The 27,526-nt window shown below is 29.2% G+C and overlaps 2 pseudogenes; one reads left to right on the top strand and one right to left on the bottom strand.

Moving 5' to 3' along the window:
* Positions 1-3,430: 3,430 nt before the first annotated feature.
* Positions 3,431-4,064, top strand: LOC132938398 (uncharacterized; annotated as a pseudogene).
* Positions 4,065-13,847: 9,783 nt separating this feature from the next.
* Positions 13,848-14,481, bottom strand: LOC132938392 (uncharacterized; annotated as a pseudogene).
* Positions 14,482-27,526: the final 13,045 nt, after the last annotated feature.

The raw sequence follows: 27,526 nt of genomic DNA, 5'->3' as shown, positions 1-27,526 counted from the left end.
GTGCATTTTATAAAAATGCTCCACTGTTTGTTTTCAGAGAAGAAGTTTCTTAAGAAAAGGTCTTTGAAGTTTTCGATGTTGCAGGTTGCGTCTTTTACCATTGTGAACCACTTTGCTGCCTTTCCTTTTAGGCAGTTTTCGATCACGATCATTTTGTCGTCTTCAGCAATTTTTTTATGTATTAAGTATGTGTTTAAGTTTCTCAAGAATCTTTTCGGGTGGTCGGTTTGCTCGTTCCCTGCGAACGTTGGCATGGTCAACTCTACTGTGTTTGATCTGGTTGTCACCGTGGTGTCCATTTGTGTTTGTTTGTTTGCTATGTTGCTCAAATCTTTGTTCAATTTTTCAACGTTTACTACTGTTTTTGTGTCGTAGTCATTTATTAGTTGATGAAGTGCTTCGATACGTGTGTTGAAGTTTTCTTTCATCGTAGCTATATCGTCTGTCATTGTTCGTATTGTCGTTTCTAGCCGAGTGATTTTTTCTTCATTGGATTCCATTATCGGGTTATTTCGTTGACGATTTGAGTTTCTAGTCATTTTGCTTCAGTAGTGTCGTTATTATTTTTGAGTGGTTGGGTACACTATTTCGCCGTACCGACTAGTAAACGTTGAACTTGTATATTGTGTTGATTTCGTGGTCGATGTAGTTTCCGAGGCACGGGTTGGTTATTCAAACCTCCAACAAATCGATTGCGGTATTACTGTACCGACTAATAGACGTTCTTATCGGTTTGTTGGCGGGTATACTATTTCGCCGTACCGACTAGTAAACGTCGTACTTGTATATTGTGTTGATTTGTGGTCGATGTAGTTCCTGAGCCACGGGTTGGGCGCCAGTTGATACGGAGCGTCTGTTCGTGACGTCCCGTGTCGTAAATACCAATGCGTTGTGTATTGTTATGATTCGTTTATTATATAACCAATAAGTAATGTTTACAATGATCGGGGCAAGTTATCCCGGGCCGCGCGGCAGGCTTAAGGAAGCGGCCGCGGCGGGCGGGTTCGGGCCTGAAGAGGCGCGAGCAAAACAATAGTCGGGACTTGCCTATACGTTTCGTAGAAGTAATACAATAATAGGGGAGAGTAGAAACCGTCCGTGCACGGACTCGAGCAAGTCGTGTGGGTTCGGTTCTTCCTCGCGGCGAAACTCGAATAAGCTCGCCGTAGGGGGGAACGAAGTACTACTTGTCGGCTTGCTGAATAGTCGATTGGCCAAGTTACGTCGCGAAGTCGGTTCCCGGCGTGTCTTGGTATTCGTCCAACGGTGTGACTGGACTCGATTGAACGGGTGGACTGTCAGTAATGGATCGCCGGAGTATAATTATATTATACGCTGCCGTCGGTGGGTCAATCAGGTCCTGGTGTGGCGGCTATCCGTTGTCGTCGATCGCTGGATGTACACGGTAGGCTTGGCGTCGTCGGTCCGTGAAGTGGCGCTTATTAGCCAGGTATGCCGGGTACTGTTGAGTCTCGGCGGTATCGGGCGATCACGTTAGATCGGTGCGTTCAGGGTGCGTCGTCGTGGACTGGTTAGGTCGGATCAGCTTCGCCGGTGTCGTTCAGGTCGGTGTTGCTGCTGCGTTGATAGTCTTCGGGTCTTCAGGTCTTCGGGTCTTCTATAGTGCTTGTTGACTTGTAGAAGATATGTTGAAGACTGGTGTGGTGGATTGATTTGACCGGTGAACTGTCCCGGTATATATACTATTTGTTTCCCTTTGTTGTCCTGTGATTGGTCGAGGTGGTTGCTTTGATAAGCAATAACCACACCTCGACCCGTTGGTGTTCGCTTTGTTAATGTGGTTCTTGCTTGTTATTTCCGTGAAATTTTCCTGTTGGTAAACTACTTATTCTAATATGTCGCGTCTATTACTTGTGTCGCATTATGTTGTCATACTGTTGTGTTTGGTGGTCCTGAAAAGGACCATTTTAATACAGTGACGGTTTATCCCGTTACAAGGTATGTTTAAGTATAGTAGGTATATTATAAATGTACTAACTATTATTGTCGTTCATTGTATACAAATTGAAAAAATTGACGAACTAATCGTTTTTATATAATCTGAAAACAGCTATTTATTTATATAACTATTATGAATAATTTTTAATTATAAAATATAAACAATAAACTGTAATATAAAATAATATTATAATAGTGATTTATTTAATTGTAATTATATACTATTTGTGTATAATAGATTATTTATAATATATATTATTAATGTCCATGTTCATTACATTCCAATAAAAATATTGTTATATTCATATAATATAACAATATTGATAAGAATAATAATATTATTAGAAAATATCTTTAATGATGTTTATGATTACGAACATATACATTATAATAGATTACGAGTACCTCTAATTTCGTAGAAAACGCTAATTTATATTATTATTATACTAATGTTGGAATGTTCAAAATGTCTATGGTTAATATTTTTTTGAATATCAACAAAATTACAAAAATTATTAAGTTACAAGATCACGTGTGCTGGTCGCTTGGTCTTGAAGTTTAGGTATGGCGCACTTCTTACCCGCTCGTATTAATATTCGCGCGTTGACGAATATCTATGGTGGTTGTATATTATTGTTGAGGTAAGCGCATATTTCATGTGCTTGTGATTTTTTTCGAGAAATGTGTGGTTTTTGTTCATAATACCTACTTGGCTTAATTCATGCGTGCTTGTTTTGCGATTCATTGGCTGACATGGATTCGTTTGAATGGCTCTTGAAGTAATGTTTGTGGCTTTGTATGGCAAGAGGTGTGATGTATAAAGGAATTAAGTTTGTCAGTTAATATTTTTGATTTTTGATAGGTACTATTGGTCCATATGCTTATATTTCCTATTAATATTCATGTGTTAATATTATATTAAGTTTCGTGTATGAAACTGGATGCTGGCTATGTAATTTGTCTGGAAGGTGCAGTTTTAATTACCTTGTTATTGTAGACGATTACGTCATGACGTGATAACTATTCGTATCATTTCTTTTGATATCAGCCGTGAGATGGTCTTAATAGTGTAACTATTTTTTTTTACCTTGTTATTAAAAAAATAATTGATGGTCTCATTATTTGGTTTTTTTTTTCTTTAATGTCAGATGCGAGGTACTATTGTTAGGTACTTTTATTGATTTTTTTTTTATGGGTTTTTTTTTATGTAATGATTTGTTTGCATGATATCTTCTTAGTCTGATGTGTTTCCATTTATTGGCATCATTAAGTGCGTTGATGTCTGTGAATTTATGTAATTATATTGATTCAAGTTATAGAAATAAATTATTTTATGTATTTAATAACATATTTAAACTGCGTTTTAATTTTCTACACTGATGTATGTTCGTTATTGGTCCCAAAACATTTTAAGTATTTATAAATGTAGAAAGTAGAAATATAATATGTTACACGACTATAAAGTTATTTTATGAAAATAAGTGGAAATAAAACGTGGGAAAGCGCTAATAAAACATGCAAGGCCAAATTGGTCTTCAACAAAGACAAAACTTTACTACAAGAAAAATCAGTTTTGGATCATGATCATGAAGCATATTCTACAATTTAATGTCAAGCAGTAAGTAATAATATCAAACGAAAAATATCTGAAAGCAATATAAACAAAATGCCATCTAAAATAACAAGATTTGAACTTCGCAGTTTAGGAAACGATACACAATCACTGACCTATGATACTTCATATATTCGTAGAAATATATATAATAAAAAAACCAAATACCACCCACCACTTACCAGGGATATTAATGAAGTACATGAAGTTCTAATAAATATGCATATTATGACTAACAAAAATGTAAACGTATTGCTAATAAATGATAAGAAAACAAATATAATTATATTTACATATCTCACAAATTTAAAATACTTATGTTCTATGGAAAAAAAAATTATGGACGGAACATTGGTAGTTATTACTAATTTATTAGCATACAAATAATCATAATAATATAATAATATAATATTATTATAAATCGACAAAATAACTTTGAACACAGGATAACGTGATTTATCTTTATCTTTGGCAGGATGAAAGACGGCTATGAATGTGAGCGTGTATAATATATTGTTTCATTGTTTATAATTTTTTATAACTTATAAAACAAGTTAACAGTTACATATTATATTGAATTGTTCCAAAAGTTGAAACGGCTATTTTTTTTAAATGAAACATTTACATTTTTCAATAACTAATTATATTTAACAAATAATAAGACCTAAATGTAATACCTTTATTATTAATAAACAATTTGCCTGTGAAATTTTATTAGATAATAGTTTAGTTGAGACATCAATTCGTTGAATTTCTCAACAACATCTGACACAGGAACAAAAGCTAAAGCCATTAGCTGCTTTATTTTCAAAGCAAAATCTGCATTATTCGTATATTTTTTACGTATTTCTGGAAGGCTTTGTATTTTTCGCTATAGACATTGACCAAAATGAAAAAAACAGCCTCTCATTTGTGTACCAGTATAAACATTAGTAAATGCTTCAATTAGACCATGTTCAAAATCAGTCATTATACTAATCGGACTTAAATTTTTTTCCAAAATCAAAAGTTCACGGGCAACTCGAGTATAACTCTCTTTTGATTTGTTAGGTAAAAGTACAAAAACTAATGGCAATACCGCATTATATTTTATCGCATGTATGGATAGAATTTGAGTAAACAAATGTGGTGCTGATTCAAACGTGCCATCTATAAACCAATGACTTTGCTCAGACGCTAAAATCTTTAAATTATTTTTTGTCGAAAATAATAATAATCTATTATTGTCATCCACGCCACTATCGTATAGAAGAAATTTCTCGTTGTCTAGGTAATATTATATGGTTCAAAAATAATTAACTCTGATAACATACTCGGGTTTGCTGGAGGTGCATTTTTTCGATGCCTTATTCGTTGAATGGTTTTTTTCATTGCATTAACTGTTGGTAAGGCGGCAGATACTGCTTGAGAAGAACATGACATTTTAGCAACAATTTGTTGTGGAGTTGACTCAATTTGATTCGACATTTCTTTTATTTGTGCAATACATTTTTTAACACCAATGTCCTCATTATTTGGCGTATGATTATGCAGATCGTCTTTATGAAAAGAAACCTCACTATTTTTAGTATGTGCCCTTCCACGGCATTTATCAGTATTGTATTTTATACATTTCCAATAAGTTTTTTGTTTTTTATATAATCTTTTTCAAAAATATATCCTGAGTACACTAGTAAGTCTTTTCCTTTTGAACTTTTCACGTAATTTAAAGACATTGTAAAAATTGTTAATGAAGTGAATTAAAATAACGCACTATAACAATAAGCAAAACAACGGACAAACACGAACGGCGTAAAACAAAATTAATTGAACATCAAAAGCGGATTGACGACTAGAGGTTACAACTGTAGGCCCGTCATCATATTCGTCGTCACCGTATAAATCGTAGATAATATTACAGACAATCTACAATGTGTGTTGACTATTAGTTTATCTGCGTATTATTTGGGTTTGCACCGATAGCGAAAAATATCTATACAATTTGAAGCCGATTTCATTTAGATTAATGGACGGGGATATATCGATATGTATACGTGATGTATAGATAGTACGAATCGGAATTTTTATATTATTCTTTCAAGATTTTATAAATAATATAATATGGACGGGGAAATGTCGTACGGGGAAACGTATTGGACGGGGAAATGTCTTACGGGGAAGTGGCTACGGGGAAATGTCTGACGGGGAAATGGCAGACGGGGAAGTGACCTGACACACGCACGGCAACACACACCAAAAGACTAATACTAATACTAATACTAGACGTCGCTTCGGCGGCACGAGTAGGTGGACAGTGTTGTCACTTATCACTACAATATTTAATTTATTTTTCATTGATTACCAAGACTCAATAATAAATTATAAATTATATTAATATGTATAAGAAATAGATTTTTTTTAAAGATGTAAATCTTATATTCTAAACTTTATTAGCTATTTGTAGATTCTGAGCGGAGAATAGATATTTATTTTTAATATTTTAATTTAAATTTTTTTTTTGTGTCTGTCATCACGATTTGGTGCAGTAAACAGCTTTGATTTTCTTCAACAGTAACTTGCTGGATGGGAAAGTGAATCTAATTGGTGCATTCAGGAGTTCAAAATTCACTATAGTTTTCAAAAACACCGGAAAAATCGACAAAATGAACTTTGGTTTTTGGTGTAACTCTAAATGTTAATTAAACAAATGGCCGTAGATACACACTGAGATTTTCACTTGGATTCGCTGATTTTCGATGGTTTCTATTAGCATTTTCTATACTTTATACAATTTTCAAAAAATTTAAACTTATTTACGGACAGTTTAAAATTTTATTTATGTATTTCCTAAATAATAGGAATAATTGTAGATGGCTTATTGTAACTTCTAGGTATTAAATTTAAAAACTATATACTTTATTTTAAATATTTTATTCATGATGACAGAGAGGTTTGTGTGAAGTTAGTGGCACTTTTTCAAAAATTCGTATAAAATAAATGGTGGTTCAACAAATGGTGGGACCTTTCCAATAACGTCTGTAGGTATATAATATTTACTCAATTATTATTTATTATCCACCTCTAATACCTAAGCTGTGAATGTGAGGAGGTAGCGTCTTCAAATTTGAAACCAATTATAATTTATTTTTATTGAAAAATTATTATTAAACTCAATACAAAATGCATTCGAGGTTTTGGTCAAATAAGAAATCAAGAAAATTACCAATGCAGAATTTTTGTATCAAAGGAAAAAAAAATAAATTAACAATTATTATACTATGTATTTAAATTATTTACTGGCATTAAATAATTTTCAGAGAATATACTTACTTAGTTGATTGATAATAACTTACTATGATAGGAAGTACCTAACTATATTTATATTAGAATAAATATAACAACTTTTTTGTGTAAATATATTTAAGTTCCCGAGAAATATTCCATAATATAAAAGGGAACATAATATTATTTATTAATTTTCGTTGATAAGTCATTGAAATGCAAAAAGTTTTGCGATCAGAAAATTGAAATTAATTTCTCTAAAAATGAATACTTTATCATACTACTCATTGGTATGTGTCTATATTATAGAAAACGCTTACTATCTATAATTCGTTTTTGTATGATAGTACCTACATACCTACGAATATTAATTTTTTACGCAAGAAATTTTGCTTGGATCTAGTGTTGAAGGTAACGGTAACCGGTAACTAATAACCAGGAGTAAAAATAGGTTTATAATAACGGTAACCGATTATAGGTTCCCCAAAATTCTGGGACCGGTTTCAAGCCCTGATATCTAACCGTATTATATATTTTGTACACTACTCTGAATAACAAATTGGTTGCACGGCGTATTGTATAGGCAATATAGGTACATATGTGCATTGAATATAATTAATTCAATAAATATTCAATATTAATGAGGACACTTTTTAGTCTTCGTCAATAATATATTGTACCCTATCAATTATCACATCCGTTTATTAGTTTGAAGTTTTAGTAATTATTATTGAACACCAATGATGCTAGTATAATTTTTATTCATATTAAAAAATATTTTTATATATTATTGCATGGTGTAAATATTTCAAGTTGACTATCATTATATCTTTCAAATAAATTCTCCACGCTTATAGCAATTTTAAATTATAACTTATACAGTAATAAATAATAACGAATGAATAATATGAATATGTGATAATTTGCATCGTTATATACATTTTACGTAATGTTTCGTAGTTGTTATTAGATTAAATGTTTATAATAAATGATATAATGAAATAGCATCTTGTATCATCAATATTATTATATACCACTATAATTAATAATATTTATATGCAGTTTAAGTGGGTTATAGTGTGTAATGCCATTCCAGATATTGTAATATGTATTTATATTATTAAATTATTATACTATACTCGACCAGGAGTGGTAAGATATTTATAACGTTGAGTTCTCAGAACTGTTTTATTTATATTCAGTCATTGAGGTTTTATTGTTGTTTTAAAAGAGCACCGAAACACAAAAAAAAAAATACTAAGTTTTTTAATTGGAAGAATGTTCAATTCTAAGAATAATGGTAAGGTTTAACGTTTATACACACATTATTAAATGAGTAATGAGGAATCAAAAAAAGGCGTGTGACGTCATTGAGGTCACAGTTATAGCCTATCTTATACTTGTAAATGTTACTCTACTAAACCTACTTCTAAACCACACTAGATAAGTAAGCCCTATAGTCCTATATAATCACAGATAGGTTTGTTTAAATTATATCTGTAGCTCGGAACAAGCCCATGACGACATGACGTTTCGGGAACTCGGGCGGCCGCGGGCGGACACATTATAATAATATGATAAATGTACATTGCTCTTAAAGTACTTAATTAATTTTACTAAAAAATAAATTCATAAAATATAATTTAAATTCCAAAATATAACTGACATTGTTATTCTTCACTAAAATACCTAATTTCGTCCAAACTTGAACCTAAAATGTCCATAACAAAGACTGTGTTTATTTTTTTTTAGAACTATGCTTAACTACATTAGTTTGGCATTTTCAGTTATAGTATGAACCATTTATGAGGAATATTTAATTTAATTTTTCAAACCTTGGCTCGCCAGATCGTTGTTACAGACCATATCAACTAATAATACCTGTTTGTCACAGACTTCCGTGAGCGGATCCAGACCAAGATAGCTGGTGAGGGGGGTTATTAACCCAGGAACTTAGGCCATTGAGTGGTTTTTAACTGTGGGGGAGGGTCATTCCCGAAAATACTGTAATACGTGGACACAGTAGAACTTCACTCGTTACAATTACATTCTTTATGTTTTTATTTTTATTATTGTTTACCCAAAACTCATACCATAATTAAATTTCTTTTAAAGAGGACCCCAAAATTTGTCCATTACATTTTTTATTTTATTGGCAATAACATATTTATCCGAAAATGCTCGTTGTCACCGATGCGACAATATGAGTAAGCTCCGACACCGACCGGTACACACACATAAACACACACATACATATGCACCCATCGCTAGAATTTCATTGTAATTTATATTGTTTAATTTTGTATTAATTATTTTTAACAGTAACATAACATAATCTAACCGCCAGATCGCCGGACCACGAATTATAACACGATAATACGCGAGTATAATAATTATAATATTGACAATATTATTAGATAATATTCATGTAACAAATTAACACGTTTTTAAGGAATTATAATTTGATTTAATCAAAGAAAAACAGTCGAGTCGTGGTCGCGATTATATTACACTCACAAATTATTAACATCCATTGCAAAAACTATGCACTATGCAGGGCACTTGTAAACGTAGGTATGTAACAAATTCGCGAGTCTTGACAATAGTCAACAACTTTTTCGTTGAGAAGTACACTGCAGCGCGTGTAAGTTCTATGCAGTCTAGACTCTGGAAATGTGAGAATGTCTGATAAATGATTAGTATAACGGACAATTAGTGCAGACATCGAAAACAATTATCTTAAGAAAACCCATGACGTAATTCTATATATTATTGACGATATACCGTATGCCGAATGTCGATTGTTTTCAATAAGTTGAATATAGGCAATTTCTTTAGTGGGCGTGTCTTTGTCGTGTCGCGTGAATGTAGTATAACAGTGTGATGTGTACTTGTACTGTGTGACTATAGTGTAAAGAAATGACTCCCGCACGTGCACGTACATGTCACCATGAGCGAGCAATATACTACATAATATTATGTTTTGCTGAATATTCATTGATTATTTGTAACAGCATGTCCATAGATTATTTTTCAGCAGATATTCATTTAGACTCTAAATTTTAGAGGACGCTACACCCGACACCTGCATATTATGTGTTGTCACCGTATTAGAATAATCTACAATCTACATCATAGCAAAAACTGTTATGCGCAAATTAGAACCACTCAGGATATAGACATGTAGTGATAGTTAAGACTCCAAATTTATAATATACAATATAGTTTAGAACAATATTATCTGTGAAATATGGTTTTTATTTTTTTGATATCACACATACGAAAAAACGATATTTTTACATCCAAAGTTCTTCTATTTATGTAGTGAAAATTTTGTTTCTTAATTATGAGTTATGACTGTAGCCTTCTCGGTTCTTTCTCACGAAAAATAGTCTTTGCTATGTTTTATATACATAATTGTAAGATGCATCTTACAATATTATCTCCATGGAGACTACACACATCCTGGAGATTAAACATTAAGTTATCACTCTAAGAATATTCATACATTTGACTAAAATAAATTATGATAAATTGATCGGGAAAATATTATTACATAATGAATATTCATTTATTATCTGTAACATCATATCTATAGATTATTTTTCAGTAGATATTCATTAAGAATTAAACAGTTATCACTCTAAGAATATTCATACATTTGACTAAAATAAATTATGATAAATTGATCGGGAATATATTATTACAAAATTAATATTCATTTATTATCTGTAACATCATGTCTATAGATTATTCTCCAATAATTATTCTTTTATGAATATTACTTTACTTGGAATAAAATATTTATAGTTGTAATAATCTTAAAAAACGATCCATCGCATATTTTATTCATATTCTTCAGTATTATGAATAAAATAATTAAAAGGAAGATTGATAGAATATACCATGAATATCTTATGCTAGTTGGGGACCGCTTAATTATTCAGTTCTGTTCACATAACCAAAATCACACGATCGTCACACGTCGAAATTGTTACTACAGTAGGTTACAAGTGGGTCACAGTATAATGAATTGTATTAAATTTGAATTAAATGATATCTTATCATTGTATAGGAAAAACGATTCTGAATGGAAACGGTTTGTCAGTCTGGATATTTTATATTGTTACTAGATGATCCCGTTCACTTCTTTACCTGTTAAATGTACAAACTATATACGACTCAAACTTTGATCAATGCGTTATTTAATATTTGGTGTATGGTGTCCAAAATTAATCTTAACTTTTCCATTGCCCGAAATAAAAATTCTGGTTCACAGCAGTATATTATCAGTTAGGCAATCTACCTGCGGTTAGGTTAGGTATCACGAACCCACGGATTGTATGATTTAACTCTTAAGTACCAAAGTTATTACAAGTTTGTCGTATTCTACGTATGGTGAATTACGATTATAATCAATTAATACAAAATCCTAACCTAACTCCTAACCTAACCTGTTGCGTCACTGTTGTATTTTTGACAACCAAATTTCCAAATTTTCCGCTAGATTTTTCTAAAATTTTTTTTTATGGAAACCTTTCTGTGATATACTCTTTTGTTTAAAAAAAAATATATTCCAGAAGATCTGATAAATACATCCGGAGTTTACCCTTTACAAAGATTTTCATGCAACTCGTCATGAGTCCGCAATAGCCCTCCGATAACTGCTCATTTAGTTTGGACATGTTGGAAACTGAATATGAACTCAACGAGGGTAAGTATTTATTTTATTACAATGATCATAACGGTTTACCTACGGTAAAGCTGATGCCCTGGTTTGGTAGATAATATCTATGCTGCTGATTCCCCGTTCAATTTCTTGGCTGATGTGATGATATGATTTGACGATTTGGCATGAACAATTAAATAATTTGATGGTTCAATAAAATGTAATTTACCAATAATGGGCCACTAAATCACATTAAAGGGACCACTATTGAATCTATAAATGTTTAGTGATTGTTCATGCAACTCGTCATGCAACAATACCATTCACTGAATACTCAATAGCTTAACGACCTAGGTATATTAATGAATTCCCAAGAGTTTAAAGTGTACTACTGTAGATATGTTAGGCCATTGCTATTTATAATATGGAATTATTGTATTATTGAAAAATATAATTATTATTGTATTTCATGTGCTTGACACTTAGATGCTACGCTGACTTCTAACTTCTAAGACATTCGAACCCGTGTAATTCTCATAAATATAGGTTCTGGGCGTTCGGGCAGGTTATGTCTTTTGTGAACTCTTACAGGCTACAGAATTGGGTTAGCTCTTGTTTGTCAATTATGCAGCAGTGTAGTGGCGTGGCGAACGGTAATTTCAGAGGCGACAGCTTTCTTAAATAGATGGGTGGGTGATAGCTATTGGGTCCCCTAGTAAATTTAATTTTATATTCTCAATAGGTAGTCAATAACGATCTGAAATATAACTTGTTATATTAAATTAATACATGCATAAATACTTGGGATAATTGTAACTGGACTCTGGAAAATGTTTAGTTCACCACCCCACTGCAGCAGTGGATTAATTACATGGGGTTTAATCACAAATCACTGTTCCTTCGCCATGTGTTTGTGTTTCTCACGGAGTAATTATGTATTTCTTATTTTTTTCCTATTTATAAATAGTGCATCTTTTGTAATTCCGTATTGTGTTATCCATAAATGATATTGTTTCCGTTTTTATTAATATAAAGTATAAAACAATAACCTTCATAAACAATATTATGTTTAATAAGTAAAATATACAATTGTAGGTATATTAGTAATATATAGCAGTAGAAATGTATAACATTGTGGGTACTTATTACTATTTTATTATTTATATATAATTTATAATGTTATATTCAAATTGTTAATTCAAAGCAATTTTTTTATATAAAGCTTTATTTAATAAAAAAAGTATTACAAATATTTGTATTTTAAATTCTATGTAAGTAGGAAGAGGAACAAATCTTTATTAATAATAAAACAACACTATTAAAACTATTCTCGATAACCATTTCATTACACATTTAGAGTATGTAATAATTTATAACATTTTTCATGACAATTTTTTTCAGTTTTTATGTCTGCAACCAAACATCTAAAAGAAATGTATAGTTTAGGCAGTTAATTATTTAAAATGGTAACTTTAGTGGCAAATGCAGACATATTTTAATATGGGGCAAAGTTTAAATGTGTCTTAAGTTGTATACACCTTAATATGTAAACTCGATGAAGTGATCATTCCGGCTTCCAAAAACGACTAGAAATGAGCCACACAGTTAAACTGCGTCAATGCGGTTGCAAATTGGCAACAACAATGGTTGCTACAATAAACCGTGTGGTATAGGAATATTCTTAACGTTTATTGGGTAATATAATATGCATTATTTTTTAAGATTGGAACCATGATCAATTATAAATCGTATAGCTTGTAAATTTATATAGTCATTCACATGCATACATTATTTCATAAAAGTTTTATTAGATATATTTTATTAGTAAGAAAATAATTAAATTAGAGACAATTATTATCAATCTAAATGTAACAAATTATACTTAAATAGCATCATATTTTAGCTTTTTGATTGACTATATATATACAATATATAATATATACATATATATAATCGTGGGCAATCCATGTAACGCTTATGAGTTTTAAGTTGACCTGTCGAGATCTAGCTGCTTCTTCAGACATGCCATCACATTGTACGAGTAATTGCATGTCGATCTACCTCCTATGACACAAGTAAAGCTGTAATTAATGTAATGTATTTATAGTTATAAACTATTATCTAATAAAATTTCACAGGCAAATTGTTTATTAATAATAAAGGTATTACATTTAGGTCTTATTATTTGTTAAATATAATTAGTTATTGAAAAATGTAAATGTTTCATTTAAAAAAAATAGCCGTTTCAACTTTTGGAACAATTCAATATAATATGTAACTGTTAACTTGTTTTATAAGTTATAAAAAATTATAAACAATGAAACAATATATTATACACGCTCACATTCATAGCCGTCTTTCATCCTGCCAAAGATAAAGATAAATCACGTTATCCTGTGTTCAAAGTTATTTTGTCGATTTATAATAATATTATATTATTATATTATTATGATTATTTGTATGCTAATAAATTAGTAATAACTACCAATGTTCCGTCCATAATTTTTTTTTCCATAGAACATAAGTATTTTAAATTTGTGAGATATGTAAATATAATTATATTTGTTTTCTTATCATTTATTAGCAATACGTTTACATTTTTGTTAGTCATAATATGCATATTTATTAGAACTTCATGTACTTCATTAATATCCCTGGTAAGTGGTGGGTGGTATTTGGTTTTTTTATTATATATATTTCTACGAATATATGAAGTATCATAGGTCAGTGATTGTGTATCGTTTCCTAAACTGCGAAGTTCAAATCTTGTTATTTTAGATGGCATTTTGTTTATATTGCTTTCAGATATTTTTCGTTTGATATTATTACTTACTGCTTGACATTAAATTGTAGAATATGCTTCATGATCATGATCCAAAACTGATTTTTCTTGTAGTAAAGTTTTGTCTTTGTTGAAGACCAATTTGGCCTTGCATGTTTTATTAGCGCTTTCCCACGTTTTATTTCCACTTATTTTCATAAAATAACTTTATAGTCGTGTAACATATTATATTTCTACTTTCTACATTTATAAATACTTAAAATGTTTTGGGACCAATAACGAACATACATCAGTGTAGAAAATTAAAACGCAGTTTAAATATGTTATTAAATACATAAAATAATTTATTTCTATAACTTGAATCAATATAATTACATAAATTCACAGACATCAACGCACTTAATGATGCCAATAAATGGAAACACATCAGACTAAGAAGATATCATGCAAACAAATCATTACATAAAAAAAAACCCATAAAAAAAAAATCAATAAAAGTACCTAACAATAGTACCTCGCATCTGACATTAAAGAAAAAAAAAACCAAATAATGAGACCATCAATTATTTTTTTAATAACAAGGTAAAAAAAAATAGTTACACTATTAAGACCATCTCACGGCTGATATCAAAAGAAATGATACGAATAGTTATCACGTCATGACGTAATCGTCTACAATAACAAGGTAATTAAAACTGCACCTTCCAGACAAATTACATAGCCAGCATCCAGTTTCATACACGAAACTTAATATAATATTAACACATGAATATTAATAGGAAATATAAGCATATGGACCAATAGTACCTATCAAAAATCAAAAATATTAACTGACAAACTTAATTCCTTTATACATCACACCTCTTGCCATACAAAGCCACAAACATTACTTCAAGAGCCATTCAAACGAATCCATGTCAGCCAATGAATCGCAAAACAAGCACGCATGAATTAAGCCAAGTAGGTATTATGAACAAAAACCACACATTTCTCGAAAAAAATCACAAGCACATGAAATATGCGCTTACCTCAACAATAATATACAACCACCATAGATATTCGTCAACGCGCGAATATTAATACGAGCGGGTAAGAAGTGCGCCATACCTAAACTTCAAGACCAAGCGACCAGCACACGTGATCTTGTAACTTAATAATTTTTGTAATTTTGTTGATATTCAAAAAAATATTAACCATAGACATTTTGAACATTCCAACATTAGTATAATAATAATATAAATTAGCGTTTTCTACGAAATTAGAGGTACTCGTAATCTATTATAATGTATATGTTCGTAATCATAAACATCATTAAAGATATTTTCTAATAATATTATTATTCTTATCAATATTGTTATATTATATGAATATAACAATATTTTTATTGGAATGTAATGAACATGGACATTAATAATATATATTATAAATAATCTATTATACACAAATAGTATATAATTACAATTAAATAAATCACTATTATAATATTATTTTATATTACAGTTTATTGTTTATATTTTATAATTAAAAATTATTCATAATAGTTATATAAATAAATAGCTGTTTTCAGATTATATAAAAACGATTAGTTCGTCAATTTTTTCAATTTGTATACAATGAACGACAATAATAGTTAGTACATTTATAATATACCTACTATACTTAAACATACCTAAAGTATATGCAGCGCAATAAAATTGGTATACTGACCTAAAACATAAGGCGAACAATAAGTATACTGACTTACCATAAAATACAACGTATGTTTTAGGCGCAACTAGTCCATCATCCATGTCCAATTGGACAACGTAATAATAATAAGTATTCTATATTGTACGATTCGTCGTACATATTTTGTACCTATTTAATTAATATTAAACAGTTTAAACTTTAAAGTAGTCATAATTTTCTTATCATTTTTTTTACTGCAACGGATCATAAACAAATTTTTTATTCAACTCATTACTTGAGAATAAAACCTAGTTCGGCCATACGTTTATGTTGACCGTGTTAAGCTGAAAAGAAGTCATTGATGTTTATACTGACGATGATCGTTATTTAAAAATCGTTATCTTGCATGAATTTTAATTTATATGTTACGTTTGGTGATAATCATTTTGTCGTATTTTTATAATATTCTTGAATGTTGGTCACTGAATGATATTTTTATAAACGTATAATAAATACATAAGTGATATTATATTTCAGTGAGATAGCATTTAAATCTGAAATAAATATTTCATTATACCATCCGCACCCATATAGTGGCAAAAAACCTTGCCACGCATAGGTACACGTGTTGCTAACCAACCGTACCAACTAAACCAACCGTAACCCCTACAATAGCTAATGACCGTAGTTGCTGGGCTCTAGACCAATAAAAAATAAAAATAAAAAAATATTATATTTTTTCTAAATTATAATATATAATTGAAAAATTTGAAATACAAAAACACATCAGTCAGTATATTGATTAGTAATATCAAGAATACAATAAGTACCACGATGCATATTGCGAATGTTTAGGAAGGTTCTGTTTGAACTTTGACAATATTGTCATCATACTCTATAAATTAATGAAAATTGTTTTTTTTTATTCTGGTAGGTAATTACAATGTCTACGTACCTTATTTATACGGTTTTTAGAGGGTGAGCTGACGTCTCATTGAGCCGAAGGGTGTGGCCTCACACACCCCTAGGTGCAGGGTCTGTGGGATCGATGATCTAAATACTACGTCACCGATCAATAAGTTATCATTCATCTCAACAAGTCTCGTATTTATCACAAGTATTATTTTCAGCAATAAGTTATCATGACTGGTCGTGGCGAAGGAGGCAAAAGGTCCGGGAAAAGGATCGAGGTGCCAAACGTTTTTATAATTTTAAACAAAATGATCCTTTTTAGGGCCACTAAATCACTAAATCATATTTCTAGTTTTTACTACCAGCTGAGTGGAGAGTGACCAAATGTTATTTGTAATACATTATTAGGTAATAGATGTACCTACTCAGTGCTTTTTTACGTGCTGCCCCTTCAGGGAGTCACTATGTGGATGATTTGAAAATAATAGTAGTCAAATTAGATTTATAAATGCAGTGTTTTATTATAACAGAATGAAATGTATAATATCGTCGTGGTAATAGTAGTAGTAGTAGTCGTCCTGTATATGGCTAGTGGCGTGAAGTCGCTTCTGCGTTGCTGGCCCAGGTACATCTGTCTTTACTGTGTTCCCAGTCCTCCTATATGTCGGTTCCTTTGATGGATCCTGCGCATGGACAGGGCGTCCTTGAGGTGGATGTAGCTGGTTCAATAAGTTGTTATTCTCGCAACCGTCACCTCGTAATGATAACTTGTTGTTGGCCGCTCCTCTTGATTAGCTTGCCAAAATAGAATGTGGTTTCTAAGTTTGAGGTTACGCCTAAGAGACCATAACAACTCAAGGAGAACTGCCTCTGCGAGTAGAATAATACTTATACACTAACACGTGAATTGAGTACGTAAAGCTATTCATTTACAGCTCAAATGATGTAAGGGAGGGAGGGGGCACAGACCAATGCCCTAAATGTTTTTTATTAAAATGTGGATTTAAATTATTGTTAGTCAATAACATTTATATAATAAAATACATTATCAATGCGCAGTCAATTTGTTAAAAGGTCTATGGTTTGTTCTGTTTAGTTTTAACCATGGTCGACTTTGTTTATACCTTTGCCGCTATCTTAATCTAGTTATACTATCACGACTTACCACGAAGCTTAATCCGAATTCGCTGGTCACTGCTCGCGAGCTTGAAATCAAAGAGTTCTATGTGACAATATCAAAATTGTTCAGTAGAGCGTGCACCTGATAGTCCTGAAGAAAAGTAATACAACTTCTGCTAAAACTGTTGAGTCATGCTGGGCTTCATTTTCAGATAATGATCTAAAAAAGTTTTAGACTATTCTTTAAAAACATGTTAATAGTTTTACTAACCATGGGAAATATAACAAAAATTTACAAGTATAAATAGTAAATACCTTTCAAAATGAGTGGTGTTCAAATTATATTCACATAATATATCTAATTTTTTGTTAGAAGCTAATAGCTGATCATATTTTTAACAGTAATAGGTACAGTAATAGGTACCATAATTGTTGATAATGAAAAATGAATATCATTGGTTTTAAATTTTAATATATTTTAGTCATAGACTTGTTCATTGTTATTCCTTGGTACTGGCCAATGATTGTGAAAAATTATGGAACTACTTTTTACATTAATTGTATTTACAATTATATTTACCTATCTACAAACGCAGTAAAGCTCAGAAGTATAGTTATCTAAAGAGATTTGTTTCAAACAAATATGTCTAAACCTAGAACATTCAAGTCAAGAACGATTAAAGCTAGATGATACATTATTAAAGCTAGCTCAAAATGAAACGCATTCTGTTTCAAACAATATTTGGTAAGTCTTAAGAACATGCAACAAATGTAGCTATAAAGTAAGATACCTGACTAATTATTTATATTATTTACGTTTGTTTGACGTATATCAATAACAATGATGCATGAAAATTATTGTATGATTGAATGCACTTAGTTCCGATAAGACTTTTTGTTTCCAATAATTATTTGGTTTATTAGATAACACTTTTTGTTTTAAATATAAATTTAAAAACAAAATGTTCTATCGCTGTATCCAACACGTTGTTTGGATAAGGGTCACATAGAACCTTTTGTTTCTAGTAACTTTTTTAATAAGGGATGGATTAAATTGATTCCAAGACTAAAAAATAGAGAAAAATAATCTTTTACAGAACCGATAAAAAAACAATTTTATATATAGAACTCTTTGATTCCAAGCCCGCGTGCTGTACTGTGTTTACTAAGTGTACTATTTTGTGTCCGTGATTTATATTGTACATTTTATGATACACCTACATACTACTTCATTGTCGATTTGTAAGACTGGTTATTCATTTAAATGCGTAGTGAAATCATGCGGAGAAATGAAAACGCAAAAAGAAACTGTTAGTTTCTTTCTTTTGCCAAAGACCATGCTCGGTAAGTATTTTCTATTACATTGATGTTAAGTGTTAACTGTCAAACAAGTTAATGGTATTTGTCAAATATACAACATAATAATGTTACACAGTTACCAAATATTTTTAACCTTGTAAATAATAAGAGAGATTTACACAAATTAAAATAAAACATTGCACAATACATAATGTGTACCAAGTCAGTTGTGTTTTGTAGTATAAATAAACTATTTTTTTATTACACTTTTAGGTGTGAAATTTGGTTATAAAGCTGATATTCTATCAAAAAAAAAAAAAATGTGAAGTTGTATGGAAAACATCTCGAGAAAAATATGTTTCTAATGATTTGGAGAACAGGTTTCAGCAACATGCTATATCTACACTATTTCTAGGTATGTAAGAACTAATACATTCGACAGAAATAACTTTTAAGCCACCCTTTATTTTGTATTTGTATTCAGATTGAAAAGGTGATTGTGATGCTCACCAACGCCTTGAGAGCGGCTGTCTAGTGACACGGTTGGAATCTGCACCAATTAAACTAAAACAGTGTGGCTCAAACACTCAACTATATATTACTGATGATTCAGGTAAATGAATTTTTATATTTATTTTAAAATTTTGATTACTAGTTGAGTAAGTGTTGATATTAAAATAATTAAAAAGTGTATTAGTTTTATTTCTTCCTAATTAAAGGCATTTATATATCTGTTCCCACACAACAACATTGGAAATGTAAAAGACTACTGGCCTACAATTACAAAATACTCCACATTCATGAAAATTCAGAGGAGTAATTAGTATTTTTTTTGTCAAATACGGCTCTGGGTAGTGTCAAGTTTAAACTATTAAACTGATATCAATAGGTCTTATTTAGAGTTCTATACCCATAGAATATAATATTCAAAATTCTAATTTAAAACAGTACTTGTTTTTAATGTTTATTATAATTGGGCTCTTATATTTTATAAACAATCTAATTCATATTTTGTAAATTACTATTTTTAGTTTGCATTGAATTCAATCCAGATTATTACTGTTATTGTAGATTCCTATATTTTATTTCTTAATAATGGTGAAATCCTATTAAACTCAACAAGTTTGGAATATCTACATTTGATGATTTTAAGTCAATAAGGTATTGTACCATATAATTGACCCATTATAACAATACCAGCTATGTCATGAACTGTAAATTATAATTTATTACAGTTAAATTATTTATTTTTAAATATATATTATTATAAATTATAATCTATCACAAATTATGCCTAGTGTAGATAGATTCAACCTATGAAATATTATCGAGGGGTATCAATTTATAGTATTCTATTATCAAATTCAGAATTTTGAATTGTGGATGATAAAGATTTAATTATGGCTACCTCACTGTGAGCAATGCATGAATAAATTAAACTAAAAAATGTTGTGGTAACAAATTGTGTTTTAAAGCTTTGTCTGCTGATTTAAATATTATCTATGTGAATGTGTTGGGGTTCAACATAACTCATATTACAAGTTACTGTAACAAGACTAGTTTGTAAGAGTTAGTAGAAGTATTTGTACATACATAATTTAAGTCTCTCTTTGGTAGTAAATAATTACTCTTCAATCATTTATAGCTTGCAGGAGGTAATTAAAAATATTCTGAAATATTATTTAAAAACTTAAACTTTACAGTAACGATATCACATACATTATTGTTTGAAATAAATTATTATATGTTAATAGCAGTGTGTTTTCATAGTTATTTTTTAAATATTTTCATGAGTTTATTTATGATATCGAATATTTTTTTATCTTATATTATATATTTATGACATAGGTACTTACCTTCAGTAATTAATTCAACTTAATTAAGCTCTAGGTATACTTTTTGGAAAAAAAAGAAACGTTAGTAATTTCATTATTATCTTGATATGCACTTTGTAGTGTATTAATTTAATTTAAAAAAAACCTCTGCAGTTTTTATTATTATCAATTTTATTTTCATTGTGTTACCTATGGAAAGTTTTAGTACACAGCTTATCTTTTTAAATACTGATTGGGATTGACTATGTAACAAATGTCCACAAATTATTCTAATCACATTTTATTTCAGAAATTTAACTTCATCAAAATGTTATTTTGGAGTGGTCAACAACTATGATGGTCATATTGATTGTACCTTTTCTATTTAATTGATTGTTGTTGAAACGTCTAGTGAGTATAATTTTAAACGTTAGATATAAAAATTAAACAAATCAAAACACTTAATGCCGTCCCACTTTGATATATGATTAGATCTTTTGACCAATTTTAACATTTCAATTTGATTTTGTCTTTCTAGTTTATATTAGTTTAAATTTATAAAAGTGTAAGATATCAAATCAAATAAATAGGTACCTTATGCAAATTATGTCACATAGCATGGAAAACATTATCCGTAGTAATGGAGCCTTCCAGTTCAACAGTTTAAATATTAAATAGTAGAAGTACGTTGTTACAAAATGTTCGTAATAAGCTAATTATATTTAGTTTCAGGCATTTAGCTTAAACCACAGCCATAATAAATACAATATAATAACATTGGTTTCAACTGAAAAAAAAACATTTGTTTTTCTATATCATAATAATTTTAATTTTTTTTTTCAGAGTCTAGTTCAACATCTAAGACTTATTGTTCAGTGGTTTGGCCATAGAAACAAAGGACCATATTGCAACACATAATAGAGATGATAATTCACTATTAACAAAATGAATAGAATCAAGAATTCAGTAAATATAGTTCATGAAATAATTAATTTACAAAGAATTTATTGATATAAATAAGTACTTATATTGGTTATTTCTTGAAGAAACATGGAATTTATAATATTCTTAGAAACCATGTAGAAAATATTTATGTATTTTGAATACTTTTTTTTTACTTATATAAGTTTTAGGCTGATCTTAACCTATAATAAATTTAATATTAAAAATAATAAGGGAATATGTCAAAAGAACTACATTTTAATAAACTAAATATAAAAAAAGCATTTCTCTATTGAATGTAATGGATTTTTAATATTTTTCAAATGACATTATAACATTATATTAAAAGCCCTGTATTAAATGTTCGAAACTTTTACTCATACCTACAGACTACCATAATCTTAAAATAAAAGGCTAGAAAACTAGTGTATAGATTTAAGTAACTATATCTGTTTAGACGCTGTTCGAAAACTATGGTATATGAGATTCACATTTTCATCAAAATTGGACTTGGGTTTCTGGATAATTGTATTCAATAATATACGAAATTCACATTGACTTAATTTTAATCAACGAAATTGATATAATCCCGTTATTTAACGCGTAAAGAAGTGCACGGGATCAGCTAGTAACAATATAAAATATCCAGACTGACAAACCGTTTCCACTCAGAATCGTTTATCGTATACAATGATAAGATATCATTGAATTCAGATTTAATACAATCCATTAGCAGAGCGACATCCATTTAACCGCTTTTTATTTTCAAATTAAAATGTTTTAGCACACAGATTGCCATATGCATATAACTATACCATAACATTTTCAATATATTATTTGAACTCTTTTTTTTTTATAAACATACAATCAAATGTTGAAAGTTTAAGAATTTTTTTGTAGTTTAAATGTATGAAATGTTTCATTTTTATTGGTTACATTTTAATTATTATTGTCTATCGATGTAATTGCTTGGATTAATTTTGTTCTTCATAAAATTAAATGTTATATTTATAATGATACATTCTTTGTGTTTTAAAAATATTTTAATAATTACATTGATAAATGCATACAATGTTATCATAGTGTCATTATTCATATTTAAGAAAATTTATCGAATTAGTGACATTTAAATATGAGAATGGTAAATGTCATCACTTAAATATGATTAAATCTTTAATTACATTACTACATCTCCAAGGAATGAAAAATATATTGTTGCGTGCACTCAACTTACAGGAGAAGGGGACACATATGCAAGTATTCATCAACTTTATTTAATTGACAATAATAAATAATAAGTGGCAACATTGCACAGAAAATCGAACGTAATCTTGTTTTTTTTTGGGAAATTTTAACAATCCATTGTATGATAAAAATCGTACGGAATCGTGTTCCCAAAAAGGTATAACGTATGGAATCTTGCTTTACCGGTACGTAAAAGCATAGAGCTATAGGCTGGGTGGGGTAGTCGGATTCTCCGGATTTTCGGGGTGCACAGAACATACCAAAACTTATTACTAAACACACACCAACATACTTCACGATCACCACGTAGCTTATCAGATTTGCACACCTACGCCAATCATTCTGATTGAACTCCATAAACGAATACACTGTGTGTAAAATACAAGGTTAATTTTATAATATCAGTAGCCTTATTCTGAATACTTTTATTTGTATTTTGTATTCATTAAAAAAATACATATTTCCGATCCAGAAAGACAAATCAAGAACATTAATTTTATTCTTTGAACGAAATATAGTATTGGCCCACGATATGATTATTTTTATAAACACCAATGTGTTGTATCCCGTATGGACCGTATCGGCTGTATCATATGTGGTCAATATTTATAAAAAACTTAATTAATTTTTCAGTTCGGAGCCCCCTTATAAATCTGATCCACGGGCCTTTGGTGTGCCTACTAGTGGACACTGGATAAGTTAAGAATGATTTAAAACGTATTCAATTTATATAAGTAGGTAATTAGGTAATACAGATTAAATCATTCGTTTGTTATTAAAATTTGCAATTATATAAATTATTAATAAATTTGAACAGAATTCCAGCATCAAAGTTTCCGAGTATGGTCCGAATTTTAGACGAGAGCAGACTGTATCTATGTTCTGAATTCTAAAGGTAAAATAAATTAATACAAATACTATAATAAATATGATACTTATAGTTTTGTACTGGTAGACAATTTCATTTATAGACTATATTGATATTTTTATGGCCATAATTAGAAATTTACAGTCATTTCGTATAGTATTGACTTTATATTTATTTGAATACGATAATATTATTATAAATAAATATATTATTTATAAAATAAAATAAAAAAATAATATAATAATATAATACAAAGTGTATTATAATATAATTTAAAATTATACAGAAACTAGTTTAGACGACTAGGTGATTTTTTAAAAGTTGTCTTGGCATCCTTCTGCCACATTGCGGGCCGTGTGGGTGAAAAATTCGCAAGGTTTGCTTCTGCTTTCTCTCTACCTGCCTTAGCCTTATCCAAATCCAACTGGTCCGACGCTTTTTGAAGATTGGATGATGGTTTTCCATCTTTTGAAGAAGAAGAAGATGAAGAATACATGTCGTTGGTAGTCTGAAACAAAACGATGAGATCAAAATAATTAAATTAAACATTAACTTAAATATTAATTATTGATGTATAAAAAAATATCAATAATGTTTATGTTTACTATAGTTGTCACTTGTAGGTCTTATAAAAAATAGAAATGTTAGGAAGTAACAATACGTTGTTTGGTTTAAATAATTTTATCTGTGCCTAATGGGAATTACATTTAAAAAATTTAACTATATAACGTAACTTGTTTCAACATGTAAAAAGAAATATCATTTGTACCAATATTAATATATAATATATATTTTAAAATATTGAAAATCCTCAAAATGTAGGTTGTATGTATAGGTCTATTAGGTAGGTATATAATCGTAAAAATCTAAATGTATGTTTTTTGCAAAAAAAACTGTTACTGCAGTATAATTTACGATATTGTTTTCTAAGTGCTAACAATAAAAGGTCATAATTATAGTTGGGAATGTAATTTCCTAATGAAACCCAAAATGTACCCTAAATTAATATGTATATGCCATAAAAATGCAAAACAATACACTTCATTTAAATTAGTTTTTAAACAAAAAATATTTTTATTGAATAAAAAGTTTCCTATTATTTCATATTTTCTATTTTTTATGTATACTTTTAACCTGAAAAAATTATTCTCATTTAATTTCCCATTATACTCTCAATTTCTACGTCATACGGAAATATGGAACGATTCGAAAAATTACAATATATAATATTTGATAAGGTAAAAACAGCACACGTTTAAATCAATGTTATTATTCTAAGTAAAAACCTTAAACAAAAATTTTGAAAAGATAGGTGTTTTGTGTTAAATTCCCTCAAAACAATAAAATGGTTTGAGAAATTATATATATGAACTAAAATTTGAAAATGATTAAAAATCGCAAAATATAAACTTTCTTTTTTTGAATCAAAGTACATTCATGAAACATTGAAACTTTAATATGAATTTATACTGTAAACACATAAAACAGTTGAGTCAATTTTAGGAACAGATCATCAGCACAGCCATATTAAGAATTCTCAATAAAATAATTAAATGGATTCGATCCCATCTGTGTTTTCTAGTTCTTACCATAATATAAGTACATATCATATGCCTAATATCCTACTCATTTGAATTCATCATAAAAAGCACTTTCAGATTAAATTTTTTAATTTTAATAATATTGAATTTAAAAAAAGGTTATACAAATGTAAGGAAGTCGTTTTTAAGAGAATTTAATGACAAACGCAACATGTTATCGGAAATTTTATCACGTAAATAAGTTAGATTGAAAAAATATCGAGACACATAATAACTATCACAAATATTTTTTATAAAGCATAATGCAGAGACACCTAGTAATTGCTTATATGAATATTATTTAAGTGCAAGTTTTTTTTTGAAATACAATTTTTAAAAATAACCTTTATCAACAAACGAAAAACAAAATCATAATATATTTATCATAAATTAAATATTATAAATAAACGATTATTGTAATATCAATAGCATCTATGAAAAAAATAGAAAGTATACTAAAATTATAATCACAGTAGTGACATAAACACAAAAATATAATTAAGGTTACATAAAAAAAAATGAAAAAATATTATCTTTAACGATTGAAATAGTTGTATTAATCTAGACACTTTTACACGTATAACTTATCCCACTTTAAATTATAGTCACTTAAACACATTTTCTAACTCATTTATATTTTTGATTTTAGTGATCACAGCATCCGACAATCGTCTTATTTAAGTAATACGTATTATTACCAATGACTATATTTATAACATTCTAGTGTATTGAAGTTGTTGACTTAACACCAAAGGCTAAGCTAACACTAAACAACAATTTCACTCGAAGATCATTGAAATAAGCATAACCTTTGAGATTCAAAAATTTCATTGTTTACGTACGATAGTATTAAATAAGCAAATAATGTATTTTACGATGAATTTACAATTTTTAATTTATTAATTATAACATTTATACAGAAATCAAAAATTAATAAAATATTTAAAAGTATAATATCGTTAAATTCAAAAATCAAATAACTTTTTAACGTCCAATAAAACCGCCTCTGCAGAAAAAGCATTTTCAAAAGATATTTTGCTAGCTGAAGCAATCCGGCATGTTGAAAACCGAAGCATATTTTACATAACATATCATATTATGTCCCGATGAAAAAACGGATCAAATTGACAGTTTATATAAATAAAATCAATATTTCTTACCGTTATAAAAATGGTGTAAAAATGAATTGTTGTCTTTATATTGATAAACAAAAGAGCAGAAGAAATAACAATCCAAAATACAGAAATATTTTAATGTTGAACATATATAAACTGAGTTTTGAATAAACGCTTATCGATTTCGGGATGGGTTTTTATAAAGAAATCTTATCGATGATTCATTTGTTTGAAGATGTAGTAATGTAATTAAAGACTTAATCATATTTAAGTGATGACATTTACCATTCTCATATTTAAATGTCACTGATTCGATAAATTTTCTTAAATCTGAATAGTAAATACTATGTAAATCCTAACGCTTATCGTTTTTCAGGATGGGTTTTTATAAAGAAATCCTATCGATGATTCATTCCTTGGAGATGTAGTAATGTAATTAAAGATTTAATCATATTTAAAAGATGACATTAAATCTAGTAAAGTGTTGATCAAAATATTTAACCAAACGTAAATTTTAGGCACACATTTTCTACACAGGGTTTTCAGAATTGTTTGGGTCCAGGGTAAAAAAGGCTTTAAAAATCGAACCAATAATCAGATTCTCCCTATTAGAGTGTGAGGAAGACTTAATAGTACAAGTATCAAGAAACAATTACATGCAGATTTTTTGTTCTGTTTTTC

Source organism: Metopolophium dirhodum, chromosome 1 (assembly GCF_019925205.1).
Source record: "Metopolophium dirhodum isolate CAU chromosome 1, ASM1992520v1, whole genome shotgun sequence".
Taxonomy (NCBI): Eukaryota; Metazoa; Arthropoda; class Insecta; order Hemiptera; family Aphididae; genus Metopolophium; species Metopolophium dirhodum.
Note: the sequence above shows the minus strand (reverse complement) of the source record. Positions and strands in the feature narration are given on the sequence as shown.